Below are 11,193 nucleotides of genomic sequence, written 5' to 3' on the forward strand. Positions count from 1 at the left end.
CTAAATCTCCAATCCATCCAATAGGTAGATAGGGAGCTCGGGATACTGTAGTAACCCAACTTTGCCGCAGCTACTGACCAAATATATAAGCACATTGAATTAAGAGAGAACGATAGTCACTTCAGCCGAGCAGCAAAGACAGCAAATATAAGGCCCTATCCAACCCCAAAATTTTTCTTCCGTCAAAATCTTTTCCTTAACAAATATCCATGAGAATATTAAAACTTTAGGAGATACAGGACGCTTGCATAAAGAGTCTTTAAAGTTAGAAAATAGACCTCCATTGTTTATCATTTTGTAAGCAGAAGAAAACTTTTCATTTGTTGTCCATCTCCAAGTGATCCAATCTTCTTCGTCAGTGAGATGAACCTCTGGGAGCATGTCCAGATGATGCCTCGTCTCCACCACTGCTGCCATCTCCAGATGATGCCTCATCTCCATCATAATGGCAGAAAGAAAGCATGGGCTCTCTGGTTTGCCGTCAAGATTTATGGCTTCTTTTGGCAACCGACGGAGGAGGAGATCTGGATCTACTCTTGGCCACAGAATAAACTATTCCTTTGCAGCAGAAGCAGTGCAAGCCATTTCGGCACTTTGTTTCAAACTGTCCACCATCGCCATGCATGAAGCACCTTCCTTTCTTAAAACCTAAAAGCAGTAATCGAGGAAGCTCGCGCGGGTTGGTAGATTTTGGTGTCATGTTAGGAGTAAAAGCAGAGGAAACAGGGGAACGTGGAAAAAATGAACTTTTACTTCCAGGACTTGACACCACTTCGCTAAAAGAAGGCTTAAGTGTGGCAAGAGCTGGGAACATTAGCTCTTCGAGAATGCTCCCCATGTAACAGAGACAAACATGGAGAGGATGGCCAAAATCGTGCCTTCCTGCAGTCGAAAGGTGTTGAGAACCAGAACCTCGAAGATCACCATTAGACCCTGGAGACCTGGACGCAAGGGACTCTGCGTCATTTGTTACAGCGGAGCTTGGCAAGGAGTGGAATCTGTGGATAGTAATGATGGATGACCGTTGAGAGGGTGAGTGAAAGGGAACGGATGTCCGAGTTTTCATGGGCAGCAATTGTTCCTCTTTGGACAATCACAGCGCTGGCAAACGTCGAGATGGTTGACGCATGGGACATTTGGTTCCAAAGAGCAACCGCGATTTGACTCCAAGGAAAAGATAACGGAGAGGCAAGCATGACAAAGCCCAGAGGAAGGCTGTAAAGAATTATTTGGAAGTAGTTTGTGGTCCGCATGTGGATCTCCACGCGAGCAGAAATTATGTGTACAATAAAATGCAATTAATAATGTTTATAAATTACAAACGATGCTTTACATAAGGAGAGCTTAATCTAGATGGATTCCTATGCAAAGAATATTCTTTAGGCCTTTAAACAGTTTACGATCATACTGCGGATAGACTGGCCAATTTACCAAGCTCAAATGGGTCCGCGTAATAGTATAGTTTGATTCTGTTTGACAAAGGCAAGCCAGAAGCTAACGGAAGAGTTCTAAAATTTAAGTTATCCAGTTAGGCAATTGCAGGTTAGATGTCTGGTCAGAACATCATTTTTTAAAATTTTTTCGATATCGTATGTTGCAGCAGAAAGAAAGAAGAAATAAAATAAAAAATAATTAAATACGTAGATCAGTCAAAAAAAAGCTCACCTCCACGGGACATGCAAACTTCACTATGAGAAAAAAAAAATATTGCAAGAGAAGATGACACCTTCAACCCTTGTACACCGAATCTATCCCTCACAGGAAGTTCTTCCTCACAAAAACTCTCTCTCTAAAAAGACCCTCTGAACCCCTAAAACGACCGTTGTCCGCTATCCAAGAGCTCTACTCTGCTCTTCTCAGCACCGCGTCGCCTCTCTATTCTCTGAATTTTTCGCCTGAGGAAACCGCGCCACCACCACACAGTTCTGTTAACGAAACAGGCCTTTTAAAAGCTTAAAAAATCAGTTAGATTAGGACACTGTTTCCTTACCCCACCCAGAAAACTCTCTTGGACCGATGGATCACGACCGGCAGCATCCCAAGCCACCCGATCGCGCTTCGATCCACGAAATAGTCCGTAGACCATGAGAATCGTACGTGAAACGCCGTTCGATCCATGGTGGACCATGAAAAACTGAGGAGAAACACCACCTCGGTCCACAAGCCCTCCTGTGAACCGCCCGGTCCATGGTGGACCGAGCTACTCTGGTCCCACGTGGGTGCCCGAGCCTGGGCTGCACGCTCCGCGCTGGGCCGGGCTCTACGCGCCTAGATCGTGCGTTACTGCACACTACCGCACTTGGGCCATGCACTGTCGCGTGCAGCCGCCCCACCGCCGCTCTGCCAGCCCGCCGCCGGTCCTCCGTCGCTCCAAATTTCATACCAACTTCAATCGGTCGTATCTCGACCATCCAGACTCCATTTGAGGTGATCTTGGGTTCGTTGGACTCTATTTTTTGTCATAGATCTCGCTATGGGTTCAATGTGGACCGAATATTGAAGCGTCAAATCCTAACAATTTTCACCTCGACTTAACATTCGGCCTCCTCCTAACTCTGAGAGCTTCTAGATCTCCTCGCCCCCATGCCATGGGGCAGTCGTCTGCTGATCATGGATGGACAGACACGAGAGTCGAGCCAGGCCACTCGATCCCATCTTTATCGTATGCTGTGCTTCTCTTGATCTGAGATCTGCTTGAGGCATCATCCAATGGCAATAAAAATCTCATCTTACGATATGACCTTTCATCCTTCCAAGTCTGACGTCTCGTGCCCAATCCACCTCTATCTAGAGCTCCACCTCGCTCTGGATTCCTCCTGGCTCCTGAAGCTCCATCTCGCACTGGGCTCTCCGTCAGGTAATAATGTCCTCTCGTCTTCTTCTTCCCTTCCAGAATAATTTTATCGCCGCGTAGCACCTTCAGGATTCCTCCACCAGCTACCATCCTATAACCTCTCGAATCCAATCTACTCAGTGAGATAAGGTTTCGCCTGAAATCGGATATGTATCGAACATTCCCCAATCTCCTCACTGCACCATCATGTGTCCTCTAGCTGATCATCCCGATACCTTTGATCGCACAGCTCGATCCATCCAGCAAATAAACAGTGCACTCACTATTTTTTCGAGAGTCAAACTGCTCCTCTCTACAACATACATGATAGGTACATACAAAATCTAAAATCCACTACTGAAAAGAAGTAGATACCTCGTCAGATATCTCAATGATATCTTTCTCTGAATCGCTACTGACCGTCGCTACAACAGCCATCGTCCAATCCCTGAGTTGAGAGCAGTCTCTGGTTAGATGCCCCAACTCGTCACATCGGTAACATCTGATCTTGCTCAAATCCTTCATTCGGGACTTAGACCATCCTCATCACGATCTCCTCTCGCTCCATCTATCGCCTCCTGCTCTTCCAGAAACCATCAAAACTAAGCTACCGCCACCTAAGCTCGAAGACCTCGTTCTGGAGAATCGCCGCAGTGACTTTATCCATCTTGATGGTGCTCTTCCCCACTAGAAGAGCAGTCACCAAGGACTCATACGAAGGGGGAGCGATGCTAGCAAAACTAGCACCCTGGTCTTCTCCTCAACATTCTCGCCAACACTGAGGAGGTCAGTAAGGATCTTCTAAAAGTGGCTGAGATGCTCCTGCACGCTCTGTCTTTTAATCATCCGCAGTTGGTAGAACTACCTCCAGAGAAAAAAAATATTGGTAAGAAATTTTGTCATGTACAACTCCTCAAACTTCGACCACAGCATCATCGGAGAAGTCTCACCAAGCACATGGATTACCACCTCATCAGCTAGGTATATGCGGATGGTACTCACCGTCTGCATCTGTAGCTGTCTCCAATCCTGCACCTCCATGGTGGTCCGCTTCTCCTCGCACAAGAGAGCATCGATCAATCCTTGATGGATGAATACGTCTTTCATCCTTGCCTGCCACAAGGAGAAATTGCTCTTTCTATCAAACTTTCTCCATCTTTATTGATCATGTCTTCTCCATCTTTAATCTTGCTCACCACCACTGCAATCTACGTCCTGGTATCGCTTCGCTCTGATATCACTTATAGGTGAGATGTCTGGTCAAGACACTATCTCTCAAGACCTTTTCGATACCACGCATTGCAGCAGGAAGAAAGAAGAAATAAAACAAAAAATAATGAAATACGTGGATCAGTCAAAAAAGAACTTGTCTTCACGAGGCATGCAAACTTCACTATAAGAAAAGAGAAATATTACAAGAGAAGATCACACCCTCAACTCTTGTACACCCACTCTCCCTCACAGAAAGTTCTTCCTCACAAAAACTCTCTTTCTAGGAAGATCCCCTGAACCCCTGAAGCGATCGCTATCCAAGAGCCCTACTCCTGCTCCTCTCAGTATCGCGTCGCCTCTCTGTTCTCTAGATTTTTCACCTGAGGAAACCGTGCCACCACCATATAGTTCTGTTAACGAACCAAGCCTTTTAAAGGCTTAAAAAATCAGTTAGATTAGGACACTGTTTTTTTACAGCACCCAAAAAATCCTTTGGACCGTTGGATTACGACCAGTAGCGTCTCAAGCCACCTAATTGCGCTTCGATCTACGAAATAGCCTGTAGACCGCGAGAATCGTGCGTGAAACACCGTTCGGTCCACGGTGGACCATGAGAAATCGAGAAAAAAATGCCCCCTCGGTCCACAAGCCCTCCTATGAACCGCCCGGTCCACCTCTGCTCCCACGCGGGCGCGTGTGGACCTGGGCAGCGCCCTCCTGGGCCTGGGCCGCATCCGCACGTGTGCGCTCGAGCCTGGGCTGCATGCTCCGCATGCTAGGCCGGGCTCTGCACGCCCGGGCCACGCATTGCTGTGCATTGCAGTGCTTGGGCCGCGCACTGCCGCGCGCGGCTGCGCCACCACAGGCCTGCTATCGGTCCTCCGTCGCTTCGAGTTTCATACCAACTTCAATTGATCGTATCTCAACCATTCGGATTCCGTTTGAGATGATCTTGAACTCGTTGGACTCCATTTTTCATCGCGGACCTAATTATGGGTTTAATATAGATCAAATCTCGAGATGTTAAACCTTAACAGCGAAACCATCTGCAAAGACAGCAACATCTCCAGGTAGCCTAAACTTTACCATTCGGTCGGTCGCTGAAAATCAAAGTACGGAGCCGTCCCTGCTTTCACTTCTAGTGACCGATATTCTCCAACTGTAACATAATTTCTTGGTTCCTGTATTGAAAAAAAAATTAAAAAAAAAAAGGGTTTAACTGTGTTGCCTGAAAACCTAAGCAAAAAAGGATTGCCACCTATGATCATTGCTGTTAATAATAATAAATCCTCCAACAGCTGAAAATTTTTTAACAAATCATTGACTTCATAAAGCTCGTAAAATAAGTAGTTGAACATGTTTAGTCTCAGAGAAAGTAATTGAACATGTAAGCACTCTTTTGGCACTTGTTAACTGTTACATTTTATTCCGGATATTAACTTCAGTTTCTATATCACTTCAGCTTTGTAGTATAGTATGTTCATCGAAACAAAAGAAGGAAATTGATTCATCAGACTAAGCTACAATTTTCTCTTTTAATGACATCAAACAAAGTGGATGGTAAGATACGCTACCTGTCTATAATTTGCTATGAGAATTTATGCTTCTCGGGTGTCTAATGATCATAATTAGATAAGTAATCATATATTATTGCTACCTTAGAGATAAGAAACTTCTATTTTCATCAAATTTTAGCTCTGAGAAGGTCTGACAGGCACATCCCATTTTGTTTCCATCTACAAGAGCAAGAATGATTCAAGTTTTTTATTATGCTATCCTTAATTAGTGTTAGGATTTGACGCCTCGAGATTCAGCCCACATTGAGCACACAGCGAGGTTCGCGACGAAAAACGGAGTCCACGAGATCAAGATCACCTGAATCGGAGCTCGGATGGAGGAGATACGAGCTTTTGAAATCGGCACGAGAATCGAGATGGCGGAGGACCGCCGGCGACCGGCGGCGGGCGGCAGCGACGCGGCCGCAGGCGGCGGCGCGCGGGACGCGGGACCCAGGCCCGCGCGGGACGCACGACCCAGGCCCAGGCCCACGCGGGACGCGCGACCAAGGCCTGCGCGGGACGCGCGATTCAGGCCCACGCGGGATGCGCGACCCAGGCCCGCCCCTTTGCCCCGGTCCACCGTGGACCGGGCGGTCCATGGCGGTGCCTGTGGACCGCGTGGGCGTTTTCCACACGTTTCTCGCGGTCCACGATACTATTCCGTAGACCGGAGCGCGATCGGACGGCCCAGAGAGATCCCGATCTTGATCCGACGGTTCAGGGGGTTTTTTGGCTTTGTTTAGGACTCCTAATCCCTCTCTAATCAAGTTTAAACCTACGTTTAAGCCTTTAAAAAGGCCTGAGACGAACAGAGGAGGGGAGGTGCTCGGGTTTCTCGCCATACGAAGGCCGTACGAACCAAAGGAGAGAGAGAGGCGTGAGGCTGCTGTGAGAGAAGGAGCAGGAGGCTCCTGGACAGCGGTCGTCAGGCTCTTCAGAGGTTCAGGGGGGTCTCCAAGAGAGAGAGAGCTTTTGTGAGGGAAACTTCTAGTGAGAGAGAATTGGGTATACAAGGGTTGAGGGTGAGGTTTCCTCTTGTAAAATTTTTTTTTCATAGTGAAGTTTGCATGCCCCGTGGAGGCGAGCCCTTTTGTGGCTGATCCACATATTTTGATTATTTTTCTTTTGTTTTGTTTCTTCTTTCTTCCTGCTGTATCGCGTAGTACTGAAAGGATCTTGGGAGGTGGTGTCCTGGCCAGACATCCACCCAACAAGTGGTATCAGAGCAAGGCGGTACAAGGACGCAGATTGCAGTGGTGGTGAGCAAGACTGAAGATGGAGAAAACAGGAACAATCAAGATGGAGATCAATAAGTTCGATGGTAAGAGCAATTTCTCCTTGTGGCAGGCAAGGGTGAAGGACGTGCTCATCCAACAGGGATTGATCGATGCTCTCTTGTGCGATGAGAAGCCGACCACCATGGAGGTGCGGGATTGGAAACAGCTACAGATGTAGGCGGTGAGTACCATCCGCATGTACCTGACGGATGAGGTGGTGATCCATGTGCTGAGCGAGACTTTTCCGACGGTGCTGTGGTCGAAGCTCGAGGAGTTGTACATGGCGAAGTCTCTCACCAACACTCTTTTCCTCTGGAGGCAGTTTTACCAACTGCAGATGACTGAGGGACAGAGCGTGCAGGAGCATCTGAGCCACTTCCAGAAGATCCTCACCGACCTTCTCAGCGTTGGCGAGAACGTTGAGGAGAAGACCAAGGCGCTGGTTTTGCTGGCGTCGCTTCCCCCTTCGTACGAGTCCTTGGTGACTGCTCTTCTAGTGGGGAAGAGCACTATCAAGATGGACGAGGTCACCGCAGCGATACTCCAGAACGAGGTTCTCAGGAGGGAGAACCCAGCTTCGAGCTCAGGTGGCGATAGCTCAGCTTTGGTGGCTTCTGGAGGTGCAGGAGGCGGTAGACGGAGCGACAGGAGATCGCAACGAGGGCGGTCTAAGTCTAGGAGGGACTTGAGCAAAACCAGGTGTTACCAGTGTGAGGAGTTGGGGCATCTAGCCAGAGATTGCCCTCAACTGAAAAATCAGACGGTGGCTGCTGTAGCGACGGCCGGCAGTGATTTAGATGGAGATGTCTTTGAGATATCTGACAAGGTATCTGCTTCTTCCCAGCAGTGGATATTAGATTCTGCATGCCCCTATCATGTGTGTTGCAGAGAGGAGCAGTTTGACTCCCTGGAGAACAGTGAGAGCACTGTATATCTGCCGGATGGATCGAGCTATGCGATCAGAGGCATTGGGACGGTCAGCTGGAGGACACATGACGGTGTAGTGAGAAGATTGGGGGAGGTCCGATACATACCCAATTTCAGGCGGAATCTTATCTCACTTAGCAGACTGGATTCGAGAGGCTATAGGATGGTAGCTGGTGGAGGAATCCTGAGGGTGCTACGCGGCGATAGGATTGTGCTGGAGGGGAAGAAGGGGAGCAGAGGACATTATTACCTGGCAGGGAGCCCAGTACGAGGTGGAGCTTCGGGAGCCAGGTGGAGCCCAGAGCGAGGTGGAGCTCCAGGAGGCGGATCGGGCACGAGACAGGAGACTCGGGAGGACGAGAGGCGACGTCGCAAGATAAGATTCCTATTGCCGCAGGATGATGCCCCGAGCAGGTCTCAGGTCAGGAGGAGCACAGCATACGACGGAGATGGGATCAAGCAGCCTGGCTCGACTCCCATGTTTGCCCATCCATGATCAGCAGGCGATTGCCTCAGGGCATGGGGGCGAGGAGATCCAGAAGCTCTCGGAGTTTGGAGGAGGCCGAATATCGAGTCGAGGTGGAGATTGTTAGGATTTGACGCCTCAAGATTCAGCGCACATTGAGCCCACAGCGAGGTTCGCGGCGAAAAATGGAGTCCAACGAGACCAAGATCACCTGAATCGGAGCTCGGATGGAGGAGATACGAGCTTTTGAAGTCGGCACGAGAATCGAGACGGCAGAGGACCGCCGGCGACCGCCGGCGGGCGGCAGCGGTGCGGCCGCAGGCGGCGGCGCGCGGGATGCGCGACCCAGGCCCACGCGGGATGCGCGACCCAGGCCCGCCCCTTTGCCCCGGTCCACCGTGGACCGGGCGGTCCATGGCGGTGCCTGTGGACCGCGTGGGCGTTTTTCACGCGTTTCTCGCGGTCCACGGTACTATTCCATGGACCGGAGCGTGATCGGATGGCCCAGAGAGATTCCGGTCTTGATCCGACGGTTCAGGAGGTTTTTTGGCTTTGTTTAGGACTCCTAATCCCTCTCTAATCAAGTTTAAACCTACGTTTAAGCCTTTAAAAAGGCCTGAGACGAACAGAGGAGGGGAGGTGCTCGGGTTTCTCGCTGTACGAAGGCCGTACGAACCAGAGGAGAGAGAGAGGCGTGAGGCTGCTGTGAGAGAAGGAGCAGGAGGCTCCTGGACAGCGGTCGCCAGGCTCTTCAGGGGTTCAGGGGGGTCTCCAAGAGAGAGAGCTTTTGTGAGGGGAACTTCTAGTGAGAGAGAATTGGGTGTACAAGGGTTGAGGGTGAGGTCTCCTCTTGTAAAATTTCTTTTTCATAGTGAAGTTTGCATGCCCCGTGGAGGCGAGCCCTTTTGTGGCTGATCCACGTATTTTGATTATTTTTCTTTTATTTTGTTTGTTCTTTCTTCCTGCTGCATCGCGTAGTACTGAAAGGATCTTGGGAGGTGGTGTCCTGGCCAAACATCCACCCAATAATTAGGAACCTACGTCTTGTCTCACTTGGTGTATATCGTAGACAACTAGAAGATACAAGTTGTAACACTTGGTGTATAGCATTGGATTTTACTGTTTGGCCTTAATCTCAGCACTCTTGTATGCCCATGCTGTTCGTTTATTTTAAAAGAAATAAAAATAAAAGAATGATCCTCCTGAAGTTTGCAACTCCAAATATTACAAGGGTGGTACGACCTTTTTTAAGCCCTGCCAGCGGCTCTGCTCTTCTCACGGATCGTCTCCTTCAAGCTGGTTCTTTACTTTCTATTTTGGTCCCGGTGCCTTTCCGGCTCTCAGCACCTTCCAAAGTTTTAGATGACTCCTCCAGAAAATATATTTAAGAAAAATGTGGACAAGCCATGACAAAACACATAAAAACAGGCTGAGCGATTAACACAAGTAAAAACACTTGGCAAAACAACTAGTGGAGTGTCTCTGTCCTTGTCCTGTTTGCCGATGTGCTCTTGGAGTTCAAATAGATCACAACGTTTCACGTGCAAAAGAGTGACGTGGTCAAGCAATTCCAATTTATGATCGATGGACCTCCGATTATCTTCTACAATGATACTGTTGGCCATGAGAAGAAAGAGGGGGAACATAAATATAAATAAATAAATATATATATATATATATATATATTAAAATAATAATATTTATGTTGGTAAAGCCTCCATTTAATATTTATGTTTAGAATATTTTGTAATGTATCATGGCCTTTCAGATCTCGCATCACATTTACCCTATTTGAACGGATGTGATTTGATAAACGTATCTTTTCCACTCTCGTGGATAAGTTTGGCAGCGTATTGGGGAAAGGATCACTGCTGTATCTTCACGTGACTCCTTCGTTTGATCATCTTCTGCATTAAAAAGGATGTGATTTGATCGATGGATGTGGTTTTTTTTTTTTTTTTAACTTTTTCACCCAAGTAAAAATGGGGGCAAAGAGGGAAAATAAAAAACAGCCCGTAAACACGCATCTACCAAACTCATTTATTAACCCCGTTTTACACGTCCATGCACAAAACAATAAAATTTGGAAGAATGCCACAGACACCCTGAGAATGTTTATGCAAAGGATTTTTATATTTTAGGAGAAAACATATTAATAAAATAGTATATTTATGCATTAAGAAGATATTTTATTAAAAATTAATAAAAATATTTATTGATAAAATAAATATTTTTTATATTAATAAAATATATATATTATTTTATAAATAATTATATATTTGGTACAAAAATATTTTAAATATAATATATTTTCTATCTGATATATTGTGTGGGTGATATACTAAAGCATCTTACGCACGAGCGCTCAAATAGAAATATTTGAATTTATTATTATGAATGGATATCATCAAAAAAAAAAAATTATATAAATAAAATAATATATTTTTTTTAGAATCTTATTATCTCTTTCTATCATCATCATCCATCATCGACGATGGGCTAAGCACACCAAAGAAGAAGTGGCTCGTGGAGGAACAGAGATGCTTGAGGAGTTTGATAGTTGCCATGGATTCGAACCAAGAAAGAATGGATGGGGGGCACTCTTACAATCCAATTAGTTTATTTAATCAATGCTTCAATATATCGCATCTCTCGACAGAAGTATAATAAAAATAAATAAATATTATTAAATATTATTAAAAAAAATTGTATCCCGCATCGGATTATAACCTAGTCAGTATAAAAGTGCTGCTGGCCCCCCGTTGAAAGAGTCCAATGATGGAGGGCAGCAACCCAACCGACGAATAATTCACTCGTGATACCCGGCCTGAGCTAGCTATGGCCGAGCAGGACCTACCGGATCAGGGTCCACCTCATGCGCGGTGCCCATAACTATCCAAGTAACGGAAGATGGGAATT

Source organism: Elaeis guineensis, chromosome 3 (assembly GCF_000442705.2).
Source record: "Elaeis guineensis isolate ETL-2024a chromosome 3, EG11, whole genome shotgun sequence".
Lineage (NCBI taxonomy): Eukaryota > Viridiplantae > Streptophyta > Magnoliopsida > Arecales > Arecaceae > Elaeis > Elaeis guineensis.